Below are 22569 nucleotides of genomic sequence, written 5' to 3' on the forward strand. Positions count from 1 at the left end.
ACTGCTTCCGAGGTGGTGCACCACCCCGACTATGGGCCGATTTTTTGTCAATATTTTTTATTGGTGCAATTTATTCTCTGCCGAGATATATAGCCAGTAGCCCTCAAGGTGTGTATCGGTCTAAAACCCGAGATGCACATGAAGGATGACATAAGACCGCTGATCCCAGTAGCCGCTCAAACTCAGGTTGATTTGCAAAATCGGCCTGAGGATCAAGTCCTATCTCGGCAGAATACTTCGGGATACTAAAAGTGGCGTGCTCAGTCCTCAAGACTCAGGTTGGGTGCGGCCGACCAACCTGAGGATCAAAATCTCCTCGGAAACTATATTGCACATAAAATTTTCTGCATTGGACAAGCAATGCAGTATCCCCTGAGACACTGGTCGGGTGGCAACACTAGTTCAGGGGATCGATGTGCCCCTTTAATATTTGTAAATAATAAGCCCGAAGCCCAATAGCCCCCGAGCCTTAATGTGGGCACGGGTGGCCGAATTAAGGATCAATATCCATAGTAAAATCACAAATTATGTGTAATGACTCTATGTATCCAAGTACTTTACGTCATTAATGCTCGGATCCGCATTGTACAAAACTTTGTTGACCGACCATCGGCTTCCACCTCCTCGTCCAGTAGCCAAGGAGTGTTTGTCCTACTTTATAAAACCTTTATGAGGGCAAAGATTTACGACAAACAAGGAAATCTAGCTATACGGTTTTATAAACAAAGGTACGCGGAGAGATATGTTATATTACTATTTAACATAAGAAATGTCTTCCAAAGAAAATAGTCCCGCTATTGGTCCCTTCCTTTGGGTTGTCATGCTAAGCATGATCATGAAACCTCAGCTCTAACGTAAGAGCAAAATATTGAGGATTTTAGTTTGGGAGGCCAGTTACTAGCCCCCGGTAGTGTTCGGCGACAGTCGAGGTCAAGCCGTAAACACTTCGTCCAATGTTATGAATGGCCCGTCATAGTCATCGGATCGCTGACCAGTTTACGCTTATTGTGACAGTCAGTTTTCGGCTTTCTCCACTAAGGTGCTTAACCATGTGAGCTGGAAGCACAATCACAGTGGTTCTCCCTTTGCACGCCTACCCGAACAAAACGGAACGTAGGAAGCAAGTGCAGGAGCCGGGCAACCCAACTATTGACCGAAGACACAATTCGAAACCGATGCATATATAGCAATATCTGAGAATGTTTTTGCCGAATCCCTAAAGGTGTCCGGCGTTGCACTGCGAGACTAATGCTGGAAAAGCACAAATAGTTTAAAAGTGCCAAAAAGCTTGGAAAACCAAGAAACGTCAGTAAAAACATGACGTCCGAACAAGATCAAGTGTTCAGTGCCAATCCGGAAATTGGTCTTAGAAAAAATAAGTGCTTATGTCGTGCTTTAACATGATACATCCTATCTCAAGACTTCGAGCGGATCAGCCTACGGCTTCAACCTCCTATCCCGAGGGCGGAGTACTTCTCATCAGGCCAGTTTAGCAAACTAAACTCTAGCGGCTTTGAAAGAGAAATTAGGCTCCCTGTCGGGGAAACTGATCCTCGAACACCTATGGGGCCGGCGGACCGGGCCCCTTTCGGTTCGGCGGGGGAGCGGAGATCGCACGAAGAGCAGATCGAGGCGAGGCACACGAGCAGTTTACCTAGCTTCGGAGCTCTCCGGAGAGATAACACTCCTACTGCTGCTTGTCTGGTTGTATTATCTGGTGTTCTTGCTCTCCAAAGCGAGAGTGTGATGTTCTCTGAGCTACGAATGGATCGAAGCAAACTGTCTGAGGCCCCGAACCGAACGAGCCGAACCCCCTCTACGTTGCGCATGGGCCTCCTTTTATATGCTAAAGGGGTCACCGACTGGTGGCACGCAGAGGAGGGTAAAAACGTAAAAAGCGAGGTAGTTGATACAGTTGCTTGCACAGTGCACCCTACCTAACCCTGACGGCAGGGGACAAGGGCACTAAATGCCCGTCTGAGTCGCCTGAACAGTGCAGAAAAGGACCGTTAGGGGCGCCACCGTTCGCCACGATGGCGATCTTGTCAGCTTCGCATGCCACTGCGCACCGCTGGCTGCACAGCCTCCCGCCACGCACGCCCGGAGAGGCCCCCAGAGCGACACGTTGGTGGATGCGCTGGAGTGTGGACGCAGAGTGGCCGCCTGCCGCAGCAAGCGCCTTGCCGCTGTTGTTATCTTGTCGGGTCCGGAAGCTTGTCGCTCACCGGGCTTCGAGATACCTTGGTTGGTCTTCCCGGCAAGCTCCTCTCGCCGGGGCCTTGTTGCCTTGCCGGAGCGCGTGGCGCGTCGCGGCAAGTTCCTTGGTGCGCCTTGGTTGGCCTTCCCGGCAAGCTCCTCTTGCCAGGGTCTTGTCTCCTTAGCTTAAATACTTTGTTCTTGGATGGCTCCAAGGGAACCTTGGGGGATCTTGGCGTTCGCCCGGCAAGCCTTTGCCGCGGGGTGCTGCAACTGCCCGTGCACAAGTTCGGGGTACTAGGGTACCTCTATTCTAGTACACCGACAGGAGCCCCCGGGCCTGGGCCAGACACGGTGCCGAGCGCTGTTGGGCCAGGCCCAAGACAGGGCATGGGCACACGCGGGCTGGGCCACGCCAAATCTTGTTCCGTATCCACCGCACTCTCCCATAACGGCACGCGTTGAATGCGGCATCGTGTTTAAGCGGAAGGCCGAAACATCCGCCCCGTCCCTCTTTATAAGCAGAGGAAACTGGGGCAGTTTGTTCCCCCTCGCTGGTTGCTGCTACCCCTTCTTCACAAACTCCGCCGCTCCCCCCTTCTTCTCGAAGCCGAGAGAGCAGCGTTCCCCCCCCCCGATTGCCACCAGCATCACCACGCCGTCGACCTTCTCCACCACCTCCGCCATGGCCCTGAAAGCCAACAAGGGAAAGGGCGTGAAGTCGGCCGAGGCGCAGCGGCTCGCGGCGCTGCGGAAGGAGCGGGCGATCTTCACCCCCCAGCTCGGCGTGCAGGAGCTGAGGGAGTACTTCTACCTCTTTTGGGCGACGGAGACGCGTGCGCATCCGCGCACGAGGGTACTTCCGGCCGCTGCCTCGGAGTCGGCTCCAAATGGGTACCCGTTCTTCCCGCTATTCTTCTATTGCAGGGCTCTGCCCGCCCTTCTCGGAGTTCTTTTGTGACATTATGAACACGTATGGCTTCCGCCTCCTTGACTTCACCCCCAATGCTGTCCTGACCATGGCAGTTTTCGCACACTTGTGCGAAAACTTTGTCGGAGTCCACCCTAGTGTAGCCCTTTTCCGCCATTACTTCATGCCTCGGGTAGAGAGAGGAAAGCCGCTTGCCGGAGGGATTCCTTGGATCTCGAGAGTCGGCAAGAAGGATGCGTACTTGGAGGGTGAGCTCCACAGCAAGTGGGAGGAGTGGAGAGCGGAGTGGTGTTGGATCGTCGAGGAGGATCCGCAGCCCTTCACCGCCGTGTGCCAAACTCCAATAGTGCGCGGCAATGACTGGAGCAACGTGGCTCCGGAAGACGAGAGGCTGAAGATCGCCATCACTAGGATTCTTCACCTCAGGCTTGCCGGGCTCACCGTAGGTGCTGTCGGGGCAGATTTCCTCCGCCGCCGCATTGCCCCCCTCCAGGAGAGGAGGAGGCCCGCCTGGGAATTCAAGAATTCGGCGGACATCATGAGGCTGCGGCCGGGCCTCAACTACAACTTCACTGTCTTGGAGTTGGACGCAATGCTCTTGGAATTATTCAAACGCGACCCCCAGCACCCATTCACGCTGCCGAGGGGCGTAGTTCCTTTGTGCAATAACTCTTCGCTTGACCGGATCCGCGCCATGATGCCGTTGTGCGATTCACACGACATCGTCCCAACTTGGCAAGAGCCTGCGGATGACGTTGTGCAAGCGTTCTTCGACACCTTGGAGGAAGTGCCGGTCCGTGCCGACGAGCAGAAGAGCCTCACCCGTGACACCACCGACGAGGAGCTGCAGCTCATTGCTACTAGGGCAGAAGAGGCTACGGTCGCAGCTGCTGCGGGTGTGTTTGGGTTTACTGTGGAGGAGGCGGAGGCTGCAGAGGCGGCAAACCTTGCCGAACGCGCGGAGTTCATGGGCGAGGAGGAGCCTGCCGGTTCCGAAGCCGAGTCGAGCGAGGCCGGCGAGGAGGAGGCTGAGCCTTCAGAGAACTTGCCACAGGCGGAGCCCCCGGCCCCGCCAAGGAGGCGCCTTCGCAGGGCCGGGGATGCAGCGGGGCGGCAGCCGGCTCCACAGCCACCGAGCCGCACGACGCGCTCTACCGCGGCAAGCAATGTTGCCGCGGGAGCGTCTCACGCAACAGCGGCAACTGGAGCGGGATCTTCCCGGGCCGCCGCCACTGCTCCTGCCAAGCGGGCAAGGGATCCTACTCCTCCACCTCGCCGCACCGGAGGAGGGCCGGACTTTGATCTTTCCACGCTCAGCTCCGACGAGGAGGAAGAAGAGTGAGTTTCTTTGGTGCCCTTATAATCCTTCAATCTTGCTGTTTATATCTTGTATCTGACTTGCTCCAATCTGGACTCTTTTCTTTTCAGAACACTGGCCCAGAGAGCGGCGAAGAGGGCCAAGGCCGCGGTGATCGTCATCGAGGATGACCCCATCGTGTCGGCAGGAGGTGGGCCCGAGACCACCTTGACGGACCCGGCAATCACCCCTCGGAGCAGCCCCCAGCGTAAGTTCATAGTTTAGCCTTCTGCTGTCGGGCGCGCTTGAGTACTTTTTCCTTTGTTGATATCTTGCTTGTTGACTTGTGCAGGAGCAGAGCAGCCTCATCAGGGGCGCCCGGAGGCCGGCCCCGAAGTGCCACCTGCTTCGACTGCGCCGCCAAGGGAGGAGTCCCCGGCAAGGGAGCGCTCTCCGGCAAGGGGGGACTCTCCGGCAAGGGACGGTACTGCTGATCCTGCGGCGACCGAGGCCGCAACTGAAGATCTTGGCGCAGGTAATCCACTTGCCCAAAAACTTCCCCTTGGGTTCTGCTTCTTTCGTTTTTCCTTTCTTGGATTTTTTTGATTGATTTTCCTCCCCTCTTCATTCTTCAGACCCATCTTCGGCTGAGCCAATGGAGACAGAGGGCGCCGGCGAGGAAGGTGCCAGTGCTGATGTGACCGCCGGCGAGGAGGCCGCTGGGGCTGCTGCTGCGGAAGCCGGCGAGGGGTCGGGCGATCGCACTGACGACCCTGAGGTCGCAGGAGCGCCGGGCGCTGCGCCGACCGCCGAACCCTCTGCCGCTTCTGCGGAGCCGGGCTCCGAGGAGCCCCAGCCGGGCGCCTACTTGCAGGCCGGTGACAACATCTTCATCAAGCTGCCCTGGGCGTCGAGCTCCAGGGCACCGGTCGAGGGGTAGACTTTTGATGGGGAGGTGCTCGCCTCTGCTGGACTGTCATTGGTCGATGCGCCCGGCAGCAGCAGTGGCGAGCCTGAGGAGGAGCAGCTGCTGCGGAAGCTGCTGTTACTCCACCGCACCCGGCAAGCCAAGCTGGCTTCCCGGGAAGCGCTTGTCGCGAAGGCGGGAGTTGACATGGAGAAGCGCGCGGAGGAGCTCCTGGGACAAAATCAAGAAGCTCTCCGGTCCCTGGCGCAGGAGCGGGAGCGAGTAGATGAGGAGCGCACGGCCTTTCTTCTCGAGAAGGCCGAGGCTGAGGAGGAACAAAGGCTTGCTGCCGAGAAGCAGTCCGCGCGGGAAGGCGAGCTAGTGCAGCGGAAGGCCCACCTCGACAGCTACGAGGAAGAGCTCGCCGAGCGCGAGCGAGCACTTGGCGGGGCGCTCAAGGAGGCAAAGGATGCCGCGGCAACTGCAGAGGCCGCCAATAAGGAGCTAGAGGAGAAGGTGGCGCGGCTGGAGGCTAATATTGGGAAGAGCGGCGAGGAGATTGCCGCGCTCAAGCGTGAGCGCGAGAAGGATGCTGCCGCCCATGGTGAACTGCAAGGCCTTCTCGCCGAGAGGGGCAAGGAGCTCAGCGCCGCCAAGGATTCCAAAGCAGACCTGGAGCTGAAGCTAGCCACGCTGGCGCAGACGCTGGAGGCCGCCAAGGAGCGGGAGAAGACCTTGGCGGAGAAGGTCAAGGCTAACGCGGCGCTGCTGGAGAGCATTGCGGTTACCCAGAACTCGTTCAGAGACACAGTGGAGCACTGGACCGAGGGTCTGGTGAACACTGCCGCAGTCATCAACGAGGAGCTGGCGCAGCTGGGGATGGAGGATTTTGGGTATCCTTTCGACGAGAGTCTTCAACCCAGCACCAAGCTCAGCCTGTTCTTCAAGGGCGTGGCGACGCCACTCCAGCGGCTCCGGGAGAGGATCCCGAAGCAGCTGGCCGACGAGTCACGCAAAATCTGCGCCGGGGTTCTCCAGAAGGTGCTGATGAAGGTAGCCTTCCGCAATCCAGGCCTCAGCTTCACCAACGTCCTCAGGTCCTTGCCGCCTGACGCCGATCTGGATGCACTCAAGGACCTTGTCGCACCCATTGTGGACAAGGTGAGCGAGATCAAGCGAGTCGAGGGCGGACGCGTAGATTAGGTCGCCCATTTCTTCTTTTCCCTTGTCGCTGCTAGTCATGTTATGAAAACAGTCTGTTAGAGCTGCGACAAGTTATCTTGTAATATAACTTTATTTCTGTTTATCAATTGCAATGTTATTTCCTCTACTAGATTCCTTCCTTTGTATGTTATTACCCTACGCTTCTAGGGAACTTGTTGGCGCAGGCGCCCGAGCCACGAGCGCTGAGTGCAGAACTTCAGCAGCCTGCTGGCGGCGCTGCTTTCGACAAGAAACCTTGTCGCGACTAGATGCAGCACGCTTAAGCTGTTGAGCGGACTCGAAACAAAGTAAGGGCGCAACTAGCCACGAGTTGGTTCCTCCGCGCACAGGTTTTCCATACAAAGCAGGGTCGTTCGAGGAAGATAACTCAAAAATTTTAAAAAGTGATTGCTCAAACTTTGGCAACTTAGCTTTTCTGTCATTTGCTTCCCGGTAAGGCAAGTCCTTGTTTGAACGACGCCTGGCCCATACCACAATCTTCTCCTTCCCCCCCGGAAAACTTGTGTGCGAGAGAACCTTCTTTTCCTTTAAAAGAAAAAGAAAGAAGAGAAAACAATAATAATATGGAGCTCTTTGGCTCGTTACTGCTTACCGGACGTAAGTGCTGCACAAAGTGTCAGATAATTGCATGCAAGAAAGGAACTAATGCATGAAATGGACAAGCTGTGCGGAGCACATGGGGTTTTACTTATGCACGGGTTCTGCGCCCGGCTTTGTACAAAGGATTACATGCAACAGCGGCACGACTTGTACAAAAGGTGGTTGCCGCAACGGGTTCCGACAACCGCGCCATATGGGAAAAACTTACGAAGATGTTCTATGTTCCAGGAGTTGCTCACTGGAATGCCATCTTCGGTCTCAAGGCGGACAGCGCCAGGCCTTGTGACTTGTCTCACCCGATAAGGGCCTTCCCACTTCGGCGTCAACTTGTTGGAATTCTTGGCGGACTGAACGCGCCGAAGAACAAGGTCGCCATCCTCGAAGCTTCTGGCTTTAACTTTGCGGCTATGATAGCGGCGCAAAGCTTGCTGGTATCGAGCAGCTCGTACAGCAACCTGAAGACGATCTTCCTCAAGGAGCAGCGCGTCGTCTTGCCACAGCTATTCTTGCTCGAGCTCATCATAAGCGAGCACTCGAGGTGATCCGTATACGAGTTCCGTGGGGAGAACTGCCTCTGCTCCATAGACTAGAGCGAAAGGTGTCTGGCCAGTGGCTCGATTTGGCGTCGTTCTGATCGACCAAAGAACCACCGACAGCTCCTCGATCCAGTTCCTTCCGCACCTGTGCAGCCTGTCGAAAGTTCTGGTCTTGAGTCCGCGCAGCACTTCAGCATTTGCCCTTTCTGCTTGACCGTTGCTTCTCGGATGAGCAACAGAAGCGAAGCAGACCTTGGCGCCAAGGTCTTGGACGTACTGCATGAAGGTGCGACTCGTGAATTGCGTGCTGTTGTCGGTGATGATCTTGTTAGGGATCCCGAAACGGCAAACAATCAACCTGAAGAACTTGACTGCTGACTGTGCTGTCACCGTCCTCACTGGCTGCACTTCCGGCCACTTTGTGAACTTGTCGATCGCGACGTACAAGTACTCAAAGCCCCCGACAGCTCGGGGGAAAGGGCCGATGATATCGAGCCCCTAGACCGAAAATGGCCAGGATAAAGGGATCGTCTGGAGAGCTTGAGCTGGCTGGTGTATCTGTTTGGAGTGGAACTGGCACGCTTCACACTTGGTTACTTGTGCAGTTGCATCCTGGAGGGCTGTCGGCCAAAAGAAACCTTGCCGGAAAGCTTTGCCGGCAAGTGCTCTTGCGCCTATGTGGTGGCCACATATGCCTCCATGTATCTCTGCCAACAGCTTTTGTCCATCTTCCCGGCGAATACACTTCAATTTCACACCGTTGAGTCTTCTTCTGTACAGTATGCTATCGACAAACTGGTACATACTTGACTGCCAGGCTACTCTTTCCGCTTCTTCTTGTTCTTCGGGAAGTTCTCCTGTCTGAAGGAAATGGACAATCTGCTGTGCCCATGCTGGAGCTTGTGGCTCGACAACAAGGACTAAAGGCACATCTGCTGCTGCGGGAACATCTGCTTCTACGGCAAGGACTTGCGGCCCTGCCGGAGCTTGATGTTCTCCGGCAAGCTTGCCGGAGCAAAACTTGTCGGGGGTGTCTGCTTCAACGGAACAAACCATTAGGCTTGCCGGAGCAGACTGCCCCTCAGTCTTCTTGGTGTTGATCTTGGGGACTTTCTTGGCGGCGGCTTCGGGGAGCTCTGCCGGAAAGTAGTCGCCGGAAACCAACTTCCTCTTCTTGCTTTGTCCAGTTGATGGTGTTACGGATGGTTGAGTCAACTTAAGCACAAAGATCCCTTGTTCCACAGGTAACTTTAGTGCGGCGCACTTTGACAGGCCGTCAGCAATATCATTCTGAGCTCTTGGGATATGCTCCATTTGTAGGCCGTCAAAGTGCTCTTCTAGCTTCCTCACTTCATCAACATACGCTTCCATCAACGGGCTCTGGTAGATCTTGTTCACTTGTCGGACGACAAGCTGTGAGTCACCCCTGACAATGAGCTTCTTGATCCCAAGGTCTACTGCGATTCTGAGACCGGCAAGTAATCCTTCATACTCTGCTGTATTGTTGGTTGCTTGCTCTTTGGGAAAGTGCATCTGGACTATGTACTTGAGGTGCTCTCCGGTGGGTGCGACAAGCAGTACGCCTGCACCGGCGCCTTGCAGCGAGAAGGCACCATCAAAGTACATCAGCCACTCTCTGTTTGCCTCTTTGACGGGGATGCTCGTTTCTGAAATTTCTTCATCTGGGGTTGGCGTCCACTCTGCTACGAACTCTGCCAATGCTCTGCTTTGGATAGTTGAGGTGCTCTCAAATTTGAGGCCAAAGCTTGACAGTTCCAGCGCCCACTCGACAATCCTGCCGGTTGCTTCTGGATTTTGCAGTATCCTCTTCAGCGGAAAGCGAGTGACGACTGTGATCTCATGTGCTTGGAAGTAATGGCGCAGCTTTCTCGAGGCCATGAGGAGGCCGAAAAGCAACTTCTGCACACCAGAGTACCTTGATCTAGCCCCTTGCAGAAGAGAACTGACAAAGTAAACTGGGCGCTACACCATTCTCCTTGGCATCTCATCATGCTCCTGCGCAAACCCATGTTTGTCGGGACCAGAGCTTGTCGGCGAAGCCCCATGGTTGTCGCTGGATGGATCTGCCGTGGTTGCTGGCCCATCATCCGCCTCCCTCTCCGCCACTAACGCAGCACTAACCACTTGATTGGTTGCTGCTATATATAGCAGCAACTTCTCTTGCGGCTTAGGTGCGACAAGCATTGGAGTGGAGGATAGGTATCTCTTCAAGTCCTGCAGCGCAGCCTCCGCTTCCGGAGTCCATTTCATTGGACCTGCCTTTTTCAAAATTTTGAAAAATGGCAGGGCGCGCTCAGCAGATCTAGAGATAAACCTGCTGAGAGCAGCCACGCAACCGGCAAGCCTTCGTACATCCTTGACGCGCTTTGGTGCTTTGATCTGCTCGATGGCTTTGATCTTGTCGGGATTGGCTTCAATTCCCCGCTGAGACACGAAGAACCCGAGAAGCTTGCCGGAAGGGACTCCAAACACGCACTTCTCGGGGTTAAGCTTGAGGTTGATCTTGCGCAGGTTTGCAAATGTTTCGTCTAAATCTTGAATCAAGGTCGCCTTGCTCTTGCTCTTGACCACTATGTCATCCATGTAAGCTTCCACATTTCTGTGTATTTGTGGCTCAATAGCATGGTGGACTACCCTTGCGAACGTTGAACCAGCATTCTTCAAACCGAAAGGCATCCGCACGAAGCAGTACGTGCCACACGGGGTGATAAATGCGGTTTTCTCTTCATCCTCTTCGGCCATGAAGATCTGATGATATCCTGAGTATGCATCAAGAAACGAAAGCAAATCACATCCGGCTGTGGAGTCAACAATCTGGTCAATACGCGGCAAGGGAAATGGGTCTTTGGGACAAGCTTTATTAACATCAGTGAAGTCAATACAAAGTCTCCATTTCCCATTAGCCTTGCGCACAACAACAGGATTGGCCAACCACGTGGGATGGAGTACTCCTCTGACAAGGCCTGCTGCTTCCAACTTCTTGATTTCTTCTGTGATGAATTCTTTGCGCTCTACTGCCTGCTTCCTGACTCTCTGCTTGACGGGCCGCGCATGAGGACAGACGGCAAGGTGGTGCTCAATCACTTTCCTGGGAACACCGGGGATATCAGACGGTTGCCACGCAAACACGTCGACATTTGCCCGCAGGAAAGCAATGAGCGCGCTTTCCTATTTGGGGTCAAGAGTGGCGCTGATGGTGAAGGTACCACCAGTGCCATCCTCCTTGGCGGACACCTTCTTAGTCTCGGGTGGAGCTGCCATTGCCTTCTTACACTTGCCGGTGGAGCTCGATGGTGCGTCCTCGACGGTAGTGCAGCACTCCGAAGAGGTGCGCTTGCCGGAGTAGGCATCAGAGCTCTTGCCAGACTTGGTCTTCTTCTTCCCCCCGGGAGCTTCAACGGCAAGTGTCCTCCGTTCTGCTGCAGCTGCTGCTTCCCGGTAGATCTTGTCGGCACAAATAAGAGCATCCTTCTTGTCGCCAGGGACAGAGATGACACTTACTGGGCCTGGCATTTTCAGTACGTTGTACGCATAGTGAGAGGCTTCCATGAACTTGGCGAGTGCCGGATGGCCAAGGATTCCATTATAAGGTAATGGAATGTCGGCAATGTCAAACGTGACCCTCTCAGTCCTGAAGTTCAGCTCACTGCCAAATGTTACTGGCAACGTGATCTTTCCCTTTGGCTTGCTCCTTCCCAGGTTAATTCCTTGAAACGCGTCGGTCTCTTCGAGTTCGCTGTCAGGGATCTGGAGTTTTTGGAGCACCGCGGAGGAGATCAGATTCAAGCCGGCCCCACCGTCAACTAGCATCTTAGTGACCTTGAGGTTGCGGATTGTTGGTGAGACCAACATCGGCAAGCACCCGACCGCAGTTATGCGATCTGGGTGGTCCTCAATATCAAAGATGATAGGCGTGCCGGACCATTTCAGAGGCTTCCGTGACTCGACGGGTGGTTCTGCTGCATTAACTTCCCGCACCCACTGCTTGAGCTGGCGGTGCGAGGCATGCAGAGAAGCACCACCGTCAACGCACAAGACATCTGTGGCTTTTTGGAACTCCTGCTCATCAGTCTCCTCATCATCCATATCTTCATCGTCGCCGTCATCTTCATCCTTGTCGCGGCCGCGAGGAGGTCTGTCTCCTTGCCGCTGCTTGGCCTTGCCGCGGCGTCCTCCTCGGCCGGGACGTTTCTTGCCGGATCCACCAGCTCCTTCCTGGGCCTTCTCTTTGTCGCGCCGCTCGTATTCAGCTTTCTGTTGCTCAACAAGCTGCTCGACTCTCTTACAGTTCTGAAGATCATGGCCCTTGGTGCAGTGAATCTTGCAATATTGCTTGTTGGTACCATCCTGCTTGTCAGCGACTGCTACCTCTGCGGCAACCTCCTTGCCGGAGTCACCAGCTTTGGAATCCTTGGCGCTACCACCGTTGCCGGACTGCTCGACAACTAGCACTTCTTTGCCTTTCCTCCTTCTGTTGTTCCGCCGCCGGTTTTTCCTTGTCGGGGCAGCATCTTCACTGTCAGATCCCCCTGCTCCTATATTTTCTCCGGGGAGTCTCCTCCCTTCCTCAGCACGCGCGCACTTGTCCGCCAGTGCATATAACTCACTAACGTCCCTGATCTTGCACATCGCCATTTCCTCCCGCATCCTGCGGTTCCGCATGTTCTGATGGAACGCGCTGATCACCGCGGCAGGGTGGACGTCTGGGATGTTGTGCTGCACGCTACTGAATCTCTGAATGTACTTGCGCAGGGGCTCTCCTTCCTTCTGGGCGAGCAGATGAAGATCACTCTCTTGGCCATGAGGCTTGTGTCCGCCGGTAAAGGCGCCGACAAACTGATGGCACATATCAGCCCAAGAGGATATGGAGTTGTCCGGCAAGTGCATGAGCCAGGATCTGACATTGGGCTTGAGTACCAGCGGGAAGTAGTTGGCAAGGATCTTGTCATCTCGTCCCCCGGCAGCTTGCACCGCAATGGTGTAGATGCTGAGGAACTCTGACGGATGCGTCTTGCCGTCGTAGTTCTCTAGTATGTCTGGCTTAAAGTTCTTTGTACTGGGCCACTGGACTTGCCGCAGCTCATGAGTGAACGCAGGACAACCTACCGCGTACGGCAGATCGCCTGGTTCCCCTGGCGCATGCATGTCAACAGGGGGCCCAACGCACTTGTCGGATTGACGTCGCGCTTCTCTTCGGCGCTCGATGCGGGTTCGAGCGTCTTCTTGTTGTCGATCATGAAGAACTTGGCGCTGATCGCGACGAGCTCGTGGATCCGACGATGCAGTGGAGTCGCTGTCGAGGTGGATCCGGCGAGTCGGCGATCTTGGCCTTCGGGCGGTGATTGCATGGTAGTTGCACCTCCGCCCGTTTCGTCGCCACCGGCTCGCGTCCGGCGGTCTTGCCGCGGTGGCGATGCGCTCGGCCGCCGTGGAGTGGCACCGTTGGCATAGCCGATGAGACTCTGAATGGTGGCTCTCCATTCGTCGATCTTGTCTGACGTTGGAGGGTAATCTAAGAGAAGTTGAGCTCGCGCCAAGGCTTCTGCTGGGGTGGTGGGTGGCAGTGGCGGACGGTGCGAGGAACGGGACGTGCTCAAACTTCTAACTATGTTAGAAGGAGCAGTATCCCGTCCAGGCGACCGTGTCCCGCTCGTGCCAGTACGCTGGCGTGCATGCTGGTCTTGAGCGCTCCGAGATCCACCAGCTTGGTCTTGGGCTATCATGCGTATGGCACTGCTAGTGCCATGACGCTGTTGATCTTGCGCCTCCTGAGAGTGGCGTGGAACATGTACAGTCGCTGAAGTTTGTGCAGCCTTGTTCTTGGACCTGGCGGCATCATGGGCTTCCTCGTCGACGTCCTTTCTTCCGCCGGCATCCATCCCACCACTCATTTGCTCCAACGGTGGCGGAAGTGACGTGGATGGAGCGGCCGCCGCCGATGTCTTCTTCTTCGGTGGCATGTTGATGAAGGGAATAAGGATCTAGCTCGTGTGAACGCCGGATCAGGTTCACGCAATCTCGACGCCCCCTACCTGGCGCGCCAAAGATGTCGGGGAAACTGATCCTCGAACACCTATGGGGCCGGCGGACCGGGCCCCTTTCGGTTCGGCGAGGGAGCGGAGATCGCACGAAGAGCAGATCGAGGCGAGGCACACGAGCAGTTTACCCAGCTTCGGAGCTCTCCGGAGAGATAACACTCCTACTGCTGCTTGTCTGGTTGTATTATCTGGTGTTCTTGCTCTCCAAAGCGAGAGTGTGATGTTCTCTGAGCTACGAATGGATCGACGCAAACTGTCTGAGGCCCCGAACCGAACGAGCCGAACCCCCTCTACGTTGCGCATGGGCCTCCTTTTATACGCTAAAGGGGTCACCGACAGGTGGCATGCAGAGGAGGGTAAAAACGTAAAAAGCGAGGTAGTTGATACAGTTGCTTGTACAGTGCACCCTACCTAACCCTGACGGCAGGGGACAAGGGCATTAAATGCCCGTCTGAGTCGCCTGAACAGTGCAGAAAAGGACCGTTAGGGGTGCCACCGTTCGCCACGATGGCGATCTTGTCAGCTTCGCATGCCACTGCGCACCGCTGGCTGCACAGCCTCCCGCCACGCACGCCCGGAGAGGCCCCCAGAGCGACACGTTGGTGGATGCGCTGGAGTGTGGACGCAGAGTGGCCGCCTGCCGCGGCAAGCGCCATGCCGCTGCTGTTATCTTGTCGGGTCCGGAAGCTTGTCGCTCATCGGGCTTCGAGATACCTTGGTTGGTCTTCCCGGTAAGCTCCTCTCGCTGGGGCCTTGTTGCCTTGCTGGAGCGCGTGGCGCGTCGCGGCAAGTTCCTTGGTGCACCTTGGTTGGCCTTCCCGGCAAGCTCCTCTTGCCGGGGTCTTGTCTCCTTAGCTTAAATACTTTGTTCTTGGATGGCTCCAAGGGAACCTTGGGGGATCTTGGCGTTCGCCCGGCAAGCCTTTGCCGCGGGGTGCTGCAACTGCCCGTGCACAAGTTCGGGGTACTAGGGTACCCCTATTCTAGTACACCGACACTCCTCGGCTAGTGACCGCACACTCGTGTCGAAAAAAGGAGTGATAAATAATAATAATAGAACTTTGCAATGACTGAGAAGAAGAACACTTATGATAAAACGGCTCAGATAAACTTAAGAGCCCCCAAGTGACTTGGGTAGAAGAATGATTGCATGTACCGAAGTACTTATATCATATCTATGTTCAACCGAACTTTAAACATGTCTTAACCGACCGTCGGCTTCTCCCTCTTCAGTTAAGGACCGAAAAGTGTTATGTACTCCATCGGTCAAGAATGTCGACGGTGTTTCCAATAACCAGGCAATCAAGACATAAGGCTGTAACAGACAAAGCGCGCTCAGGGAACTTATGCTATATTACTGTGAAGAGTAAGAAGCATCTTCGAAGAAAATAGTACCCCCACCGATACCTTTCTTCGGTGCTCATTGTTATTATGAGACTTGTGCAATAGATTTTTTGTACTCATGAGTTCTGTTGTGTGCCGACCATCATTGAATAACTATAAGAGCGCTAGATTTCGGCTTCACCCAGTCTGAGGTCCGGCTCGGGCGACCCGATCGTGACAGTCGCAGAGGTGATCCATTTAGTCCCTAGCCAAACAATCGGGAACGTAGGGGTAAACACAGGAGCGAGGCAACCCAGCTTGCAAATCGCTTAAGTCCAAGTGGTGCATATTGTGGCGTAATACACGAACAAGGAACGAAGCCGTACAAGTATAATCATATGCAACAGGAAAAGCTTCATAAAGGAAGCCCCCAAGTAAATGGGGTATTTGAATTTATGTGTCACAAACAAAGTTTGGACAAGGAAAATTTTTTACAAGCAACTTTTTTTCCAAAAAGGTATAATGCTTGGTCGAACCGAACACAAGTTAAAAATTAAAACTTTGAGCATGAAAGCGACTTAGCTGGTTAATGTGTTCGGCATTGATGATGCAGTCCGAGCTTGATGCGGGACAAGGTTCCATCCCCCAAGCCGGTCCCGAGCTGGTGGAGCAGAGAGCTCGACACGCCGAAGTGCTGACATAGCACGGTCAATGCAGACTGGCAAAGTGACGCCGAAGTCCCCAGATCATTTTCCTGTGCACAAAGAATAGTGCAAACCGGAGATAATAGTAATAATGATAATTAAAAAAATGTTGCATAATAAATAATTTATGCAAAGTCAGAAATAGAAGAAATATGGCCTGGCGCCGAAGTCAATGTCGATGCAGGGCGTCGGCGTGATGTAGTAAAGGTGTGGCAAAGCCTGAATTCGCAGGTCGGTCCGAGCTCCGAGTGCGGCGTTCGCCGGACTATGTACGGAAACTGACCGAACCACCACGCGACCGTCGTTAATGCGGTCACCATTTGATAGACCTGTGTACATATCATGGACAGACCAGAGTAATAATTCCTTGGGAAAAATGAACCCAAACAAGCAAAAAATACTGGGATTAATAGCACCTGGTTTATTTATTGTAGCAATCCAAAGGAAGGTGATTCCCAAAATTGGGACTCGCTCCGCACACCCGTTACTGGAGTAGGTTCATGAAGAGATGGCGAAGCCCCCGGTCCAGCCGAGATGTCGAAGCCTCGATGTCAGCCGATGAGTCGAAGTAAGTCGGCGTGATGGACACCAGCTTGAAGAAGCAATAGTGCGGCCCTGCAGATGCAGGTTGTGATGTGGTCGATGCCGGCTTGATGAAGCGACCGTGCGGCGATGCCGGTATGCCCGCTCCGTGTAATCCGTGGGGCGGTGATGTTGGTGATGATTTATCCTTTGCGATGCCGGACTCTTGTTCGGCTTGCCGAGATGATGATCCGAAGAAGTTGAGCTCGGCTCAACAAAGTGACGCCATGTCTAGCGCAGGTCGGCAGCCGTGGAGTAATATTGCCGGACTGGTTTGACACCAGCATGATGTTGAAGATCATTTTCAAAAGATCTTAAAGTTAGTGGGATGTCTTCGGCAACAAAACACAATACCCCATACAAAACTTCCTTCAAAAGGGATGTCCGAAATCCTGCTCATAAAAAAGATGAACATGGGTCGGATTCGTTTTCGCGCAGAAAACAGATCCAAAAAGTGATGCACTAATTGGAAGGTTCCCGGAGTTTGGACGGTCGCATCGAGCTAAAATTTTGAGAGGTGGTAGATATAGGAATTCCACAGCCGATCAACGGTTGGATCTTCCAAAGGATGTCCGAGCTAGAAGCTCGAGACCACGCCCTAAACTCATCCAAATTCCCATCCAGATTTGGCAGGGCTCCGGTATATCGTGGATTGCCAGAGATTTCTCCATCGGAACTCGACGAAATTTTCCAGGGTTGTTATAGACCCAATTCCGCACAATTCCACCAAAGCGATCATCAACGCGATACTCGAGCAGGTGGTGGCGGCAGATATGAGTTCGCTGTCCAAAAAACAGCACGGTCGCTTGAGGGCAATGTTGATGTTGAGCCCCCGAGCTCCATAGATAATTCCTCTGTGATCTTGATAGAGATCGGAGTTGATGTTTGATGAAGGCCCTCGTCCGAACATGGTGATCCGAACACGGGGCGCAATTCTTGGTCGAACCAAGGTGACCAGTCGAGCTGGTGACGAAGATGCCGAAGTCGCAGTTGATCTGCAGGCGAGCCATCGATCCTTTTGTCGATCACACAGCGGAACCCTCAATGAAAGCACCAATGTCGGTGTCAAAACCGGCGGATCTCGGGTAGGGGGTCCCGAACTGTGCATTAAGGCCGGATGGTAACAGGAGACAAGGGACACGATGTTTTTACCCAGGTTCGGGCCCTCTCGATGGAGGTAATACCCTACTCCTGCTTGATTAATATTGATGATATGGGTAGTACAAGAGTAGATCTACCATGAGATCAAGGAGGCTAAACCCTAGAAGCTAGCCTATGGTATGATTGTTGTTCTGTGTCTCTATCGACTAGCCTGGCCTCGGTTTATATAATGCACCGGAGGCCTAGGATAACAAAAGTCCTAGCCAAATACACCGGTGGGGAGAAGTCCTTGTCTTGATCGCCAAGTCTTGTGGAATCTTCCTTGTATGCGGTAGCCATCCGAACTGGCCCATGAGTATACGGCCACGGGGGTCCTCGGCCCAATCTAATAGATCGGGAGATGACGTGGTGAGTACCCCCTAGTCCAGGACACCGTCACCTCCCTTTTATTTTTTTTCCTCACATGGGACAATGCTCTAATAATGAAGATCATCACACTTTTATTTACTTACAACTCAAGAATTACAACTCAATACTTAGAACAAAATATGACTCTATATGAATGCCTCCGGCGGTGTGATAACCCACAAGTATAGGGGATCGCAATAGTTTTCGAGGGTAGAGTATTCAACCCAAATTTATATATTCGACATGATGGGAGGCAAAGAATATTTGAAGGTATTAGCAGTTGAGTTGCCAATTCAACTACACCTGGAGATTAATTATCTGCAGCAAAGTGATCAGTAGCAAAGTAGTATGATAGTTTTGATAATAGTAGCAGCAGCAAAGGTAACAGTAACAGTGATATTAGTAATTTTGTAGCAAGTGTAACAATGATGATAACAGTAGTAACTTAGCAAGAACAATATAGGATAAATTCATAGGCATTGGATCAGTGACTTATTGGATGATATTCATCATGAGACAGTTATAACCTAGGGCGATACGGCACTGGCTCCAGTTCATCAGTATAATGTAGGCATGTATTCCGTAAATAGTCATATGTGCTTATGGAAAGAACTTGCATGGCATATTTTGTCCTACCCTCCCATGGCAGTGGGGTCCTATTGGAAACTAAGGGATATTAAGGCCTCCTTTTAATAGAGAACCAGAACAAAGCATTAACACATGGTGAATACATGAACTCCTCAAACTACGGTCATCACCGGGAGTGGTCCCGACTATTTTCTGTAACACCCACAATGCGTCTATATCTCCCACGTGTCGGGGCACGACTTAGAGGCATAGCCGTATGGTAGTTTAGTCGCAAGTGAGGTAATCTTCACACAATCCGATGTACTGAATCAGAAATGGATAAAGAGTTGGCTTACAATCACCACTTCACACAAATAACAAGTTAGACATATATCATCCAGAATACAATCAAGGTTCGACTATGGAACCAAAATAAAAGAAGACAACCCCAAATGTTAGATCCCCGATCGTCCCAACTGGGCTCCACTAATGATCAACTAGAAAAGACACAAAACAACGATCAAGATCTTCATCGAGCTCCCACTTGAACTCGGTTGCATCATGTGGCACTGGTATCATCGGCACCTGCAACTGTTTGGAAGTATCCGTGAGTCACGAGGACTCAGCAATCTCACACCCGCGAGATCAAGACTATTTAAGCTTATGGGTAGGATAGGGTAATGAGGTTGAGCTGCAGCAAGCACTAAGCATATATGGTGGCTAACATACGCAAATAAGAGCGAGAAGAGAAGCAACACAATGATCGAGAAGCTAGAAGTGATCAAGAAGTGATCCTGAAACTACTTACGTTCAAACATAACTCGAAAACCATGTTCACTTCCCGGACTCCGCCAAAAAGAGACCATCACGACTACACATGCAGTTGATGCATTTTACTTAAGTTAAGTGTCAAGTTCTCTACAACCGGATATTAACAATCCCCATCTGCCACATAACTGCGGGCACGGCTCTCGAAAGTTTATACCCTGCAGGGGTGTCCCAACTTATCCCATCACAAGCTCTCACGGTCAACAAAGGATATTCCTTCTCCCGAAAAGACCCGATCAGTCTCGGAATCCCGATTACAAGACATTTCGACAATGGTAAAACAAGACTAGCAAAGCCACCCGATGTGCTGACAATCCCGATATGAGTCGCACGTATCTCGTTCTCAGGGCAACACCGGATAAGACTAGCTACGAGTAAAACCAGCCCTCAAGTTTCCTCGAGGTGGCCCCGCTGGCAGCTCGGTTCGGACCAACACTTAGAGAAGCACTGGCCCAAGGAGGGTTTAAAATAAAGATGACCCTTGGGTTGGCCGGCCCAAGGGAAGGGTAATAGGTTGTTAGGCAAATGTAAAACCAAGGTTGGGCCTTGCTGGAGGATTTTTATTCAAAGCGAACTGTCAAGGGGTTCCCATAACACCCAACCACGTAAGGGACGCAAAATGAAGGAACATAACATCGGTATGACGGTAACTAGGGCGGCAAGAGTGGAACAAAACACCAGGCATAAGGCCGAGCCTTCCACCCTTTACCAAGTATATAGATTCATTAAGTAAATAAGAGATATTGTGATATCCCAACATATCCATGTTCCAACATGGAACAAACTTCAGCTTCTCTTGCAACTAGCAACGCTGTAAGAGGGGCTGAGGAAAAGCGGTAACTTAGCCAAACAACGGTTTGCTAGGAAGGTGGGTTAGAGGCTAGACTAGGCAAAATGGGAGGCATGATATAACAAGTGGTAGGTAGCGCGACATAACGATAGAAAGAACAACTAGCAAGCAAAGATAGAAGTGATTTCGAGGGTATGATCATCTTGCCTGAAAACGCGCAAGGAAGATGAACGAGTCCGTGAAGAAGACAAACGGACGAAGTCGAACGAATCCTCACAAACGCGACGTTATTGGAACTAACCCGAAGAAGAAACACCGGAAAGAAGCAAACAACATGGTAAACAACCATCACATAAACATGGCATGATGCATAACCAAGTATGATGCATGTCCGGTTTAATGAGGCATGGCATGGCAAAGTGCATAAACAATACTACAAATTAAGTGGAGCTCAATATGCAACGAGTTGCATATTGACGAAACACCACATTTGATTATTTAGTTCACTCTCGTTTATGTACCCAACAATATTAAATGTTCTTAACATGGCAAGAGGTGAAACATAATAAAACTACCTATCTAGGCAAGTTTAAATGAGGCCGGAACAACAAGCAACAAATCCGGAAAAATCCCCATGAGCATTTTATGGATTTGGTACTATTCTGCGGTAAACCATATTTTAGAGTTGTTAAACATTCAAGATGAGTGCAACATGTTAAACTAGGCATTTTACTACCCCATTTACATATAAAGAACATTTCATTTGGAGCTACGGTTATTTAGTTATGAAATAAAACATTTTAACATGGCATGTGGCAAATTAAAACAAACAACATTTTAAACATTTATAACATGGATGAAAGTAGCATATTCTGAAACTAGATGAAATTCTAAGCATTTTTCATATATAAAACAATTTAATCCGATGCATGTTTTGTGAATTATTAATGCATGAACATGGAGGGGTTTTCTGCAAAAACAGCAAACTCTAGATAAAGAACAAATTCATGGAAGGAAAAAAACACATTGGGCCGAATCTGGAATAGGGGCCGAACTGGGCTACACAGTGCACTTGGCGCAGGACTGGGGACGTCTCACCATGGGCCATCGGGCCGGCTCAGAGCTGGGCTTGGAGACTGCTGGGCAGGGGCGAGGCCCACGAGGCCAGGTCAACGGGCGCAGAGGCCATGCGCGTGCGTTGACGAGAGAACAAGGCGGTTCGGTCGCATCTCGTCCTCCTGCTTGAAGCAAGGGAGGAGGCGGTGGTTTGACGACGACGGGGACATCGGCAGGGACGGCAGCGGACGAACAAGGCAAGGAGGAGGGCCGGCGGGAGCCACGACGAGGATCCGACATGGCTCGGGTCCCAGTGGCCGGATCCGGAGGTGGCCGGCGATGTTTAGCGCGGTCGACGCAAGCTGCAGTGGAGTAGGACGCGTGCTCATTCTTGTGCAAGCGCATGATGCAGGAGGAGGGAGGCGTCCATGGTAGGGAACGGCGATCGCAGTAGGCATCGCACGAGGTCCGGAACGAGGCACCAGTGAACTTGGGGATGGGGCGGGCCCGGCGCGTGGAGGCAGAGGAAGTAGAGGCGACCTGAGGTCACAAGTGACCAGGGCGGCGTGGCATGGTTCCGTGAAGAAGAGGCAGCGGCGGTCTGCAAGAGGCTGAAGAGGTCGGATCCGGGGCCGAGGCCGGAGGAACTTGATCCCGGCAACAACGGAGCTTCCACGGGCGGCCATGGCGTCTCCCACTCGTTCCCTGAGAAGAGACAGAGAAGGTGAGACGAGAGAGAGAGGAGCATGGGGAGCAAATGAAGAGAAGGCAGGGGCATGGCGACCTGGTCCTCGGTGGCCTGGCTGACCGTGGTGGTGGCTGATGCTGTTCGTCGGGCCGGCGTTCGAAGGTCGAGGCACCCTTGCGGGTGCGGTTGAGCTCCTCGCTCGGGAAGGTGGTGGGTGGAGGCTACAGTGTGGAGGCCGAGAGGAATTTTGAATCAGGGTCTCTGGTTGGTGGATCGGGAGGTGGCTGCGGGATTGGTCTGGTGAAGAAAACGAGGTGGGTGGCGGTGGCTGATCCGAGGAAGGAGGAGGTTGTACATGGCGCCTAGGGGGGGAATGACCTAGCTTTTAGGGTTTGGTTCAATTTATATATACAAGTGGATTTATGGATAGGGGCATTTGGTCCCTCCGATCTCAATCGGACGGTCCCAGATAAATAGGCTGCTAGGGAGACCAAAAAGAAAAACAGAGATATTTTATAGATGTTAGGGGATGATCGAGACCCATCGGAGACGACTGCCCGGGTCGGGATGGGACAGCTTTCGGACGCACGCGCAAGGAGGGCCACGGGCTGACGAGAGAGGTTAGGTTGGGCCTGGCAGTAGGTAGTGGACTGTGTAGACGGTCTAGGCAGGAAAGAGAGAGAAAGCCCGATAACAGTTTTCGGAGACCGAAAACGTCCGACGATTTGACCGGCTATATTGTCGCTATAGTTATCTGTTGGGGTGTCAAATG

Source organism: Triticum dicoccoides, chromosome 2A, assembly GCF_002162155.2.
Source record: "Triticum dicoccoides isolate Atlit2015 ecotype Zavitan chromosome 2A, WEW_v2.0, whole genome shotgun sequence".
NCBI lineage: Eukaryota > Viridiplantae > Streptophyta > Magnoliopsida > Poales > Poaceae > Triticum > Triticum dicoccoides.